Below are 2,521 nucleotides of genomic sequence, written 5' to 3'. Positions count from 1 at the left end.
GGTTGCATTTTTCAATAAAGTGTGACAATTTGGATATTTGGAATCCTTGTCATCGTGTGCCTTCGGTCGCTTCGCTGTTGAGTGACGTGCAAGACTTCTTTTGTTTTTGTTTGGCGTGACTGAAACTACCTCCTACCCAAACATTCCTCCTTTTTATTGGTTGCAGTATCCCCTCATTTGCCCCTGTTTCCTCTCTCTCTCTCTCTCTCTCTCTCTCTCTCTCTCTCTCTCTTCTCTCTCTCTCCTCTCTCTCTCTCTCTCTCATCTCTCTCTCTCTCTCTCTTCTCTCTCTCTCTCTCTCTCTCTCTCTCTCTCTCTCTCTCTCTCTCATCTCTCTCTCTCTCTCTCTCTCTCTCTCTCTCTCTCATCTCTCTCTCTCTCTTCTCTCCTCTCCTCTCTCTCTCTCTCTCTCCTCTCTCTCTCTCTCTCTCTCTCTCCTCCTCTCTCTCTCTCTCTCTCTGGCTGAGGATTATATCAGTGTACAGTTTCAGTTTCACCATTCTCGTGATTCTCCGCCCGCAGCTGCTGTGAGCTTTGGGGGACACACCAATATAAGGTTAAACAGAGGTCAAAAGTGTGTTTTCATGTGCATGTGGGAGAGGTTTCGGTGGGTTTGAGGGAGATGATGATGTTTGGTATTTGACGTGCTCCCCGTTGACTGGACGGAGGTGAATTTCGTGTGGCTGCATTGTGTCTGCGTCTGCCTTTAACCAATTGTGTGTACTTTAACTTGGAACGACAGCGGTTGGCCGAAAGTGGTCAGATGTTTTTTACTGCTTTTTCGGCACCAGATGTGGAAAGTTCTGTGGAAATTTGGGGGATCTGTACTTGTCTTCGCCATTTATTTTTCAAAAATGTTTACTTTTTATTGAATAATAACACATACCACTTTGTTTAAAACTGTTCATTGAAGTGTGTGTGTGGGGGGGGGGATTTCAACCTAATTATGCAGAATAATAGGATAAAACATAAATCTTTAAAAACATACATTAGTTCAAAAACAAAAATAATCTGTTTTTTTTTTATTAATGACAGGAAGCTGACTCAGACTATCAATATATTCTTTATGCATTAGTAATTTTTATCTTTATTATGAGAAATATCTAAAGTTGTTGCCTTGTAAAACGTAAACAAGGTAACATTTGAATGACTACACTTTTTGATCGCAAATGTTGACACTATTCCTTCACATTATTTAAAGTAGAATGGTCTTTTCTATAAGAATTTTTGCTCAACATTTTTTTCCCATGCTTATTACCAAAAGAAAGAATCAGATTTTTTTGTGGAACAGAATATTTTAAAAGTAAAAGTGGTAGTAGTTAACATTCTCGCTGGGATTGGCTCAAGTTTCCTGCACCCTTCACTTAAATAAAGCAGGTATAGAAGATGATGGAGAGTGTGAGCAGCTTGAGTTATTATTATTTTTTTTTTTATAAATTACTTTGTTGGCATTTGAACTAAGAGTTGGACGATGAAATTATTAATGCATATGGAAAACGTGACAAAAAAGGAAATTACTTTAGTTAACTAAAATTGGAAATTCAACTTTGTGTGCTTAGTGGTTGACATGAGAAAAGTCTTGTCATGCCCATGCTTGGTGGCCTTTGTGGAGTTTGAATTTTCTCCCAATGTGTGTATGACTTTCTTTCAGGTGCTGCAGCTTATTCCGACAGTCCAAAGAAAATAGGTTAACTGGTGACTCTAACGCCACTTTCACACTGAAAGTGACCCGCGAAGTTAATAGCTAAGCTAATGTTGTACTGTGCCAGCATTTGGCAGGTTGCCTGTGATTCGATGGCATCTTTTGTGGTGTGACTTTGATGGGTCGACATTTCCCACGTTCTCCGTTCACACTGCTGCTGAGCAAAGTTCAACCTGCTTCCAACCCTGGATGAGACCCAGATCAGCTGACTCTACTCCCGAAGCCAAGTAAACACGTTCACACTGACCGGACACCCACTATGTTCGGGTTAGGATTACAACAGCTCAAATTGCCTCTATAAATGTGTGCGTGTGTGTGCGTGTGTGTGCGTGTGTGTGCGTGTGTGTGTGTGGGTACACTGCCTTTACCAAGTTGGGGTCAACGTCTGCCTCCTATGACCCTAAATTACATAACAAGATTTAACAGATGTATGGATGGTTCTTTTCTTTATTTTGTCTGTCTGTTGCTTTTCATATTTAATCTCAAAATTGTCAGTTGCATTAAAGAACCAGAAGTAAGTGTCCTAATTAAAACCCTGCCCATCCACTAGGGGGCACACAATAAGCACTATGCTTCCAGGAAGTAGGCCAAACCTCGAGCCTGAGTCTGAGGCGACATCCTCCTTTGCCCTGCCTGATCTTTCTAGAAACGCAATGCTGCACGTGGGCACATTATCTTGCTCCCCCGGGAGGCGAAGGCAAGGCTGAGCGGTGACGCCAGCACATCAAAGGGCAGGAACGGTTCAAAGCAGTCTGCAATTTCACTGCCGTAAAAAGCAAAGAGAACAGAGGCAGAGAATAGAGCCACAGGTGGGCACTT

The sequence above is a fragment of the Blennius ocellaris genome, assembly GCF_963422515.1.
Source record: "Blennius ocellaris genome assembly, chromosome: 16".
Classification (NCBI taxonomy): domain Eukaryota; kingdom Metazoa; phylum Chordata; class Actinopteri; order Blenniiformes; family Blenniidae; genus Blennius; species Blennius ocellaris.
Note: the sequence above shows the minus strand (reverse complement) of the source record.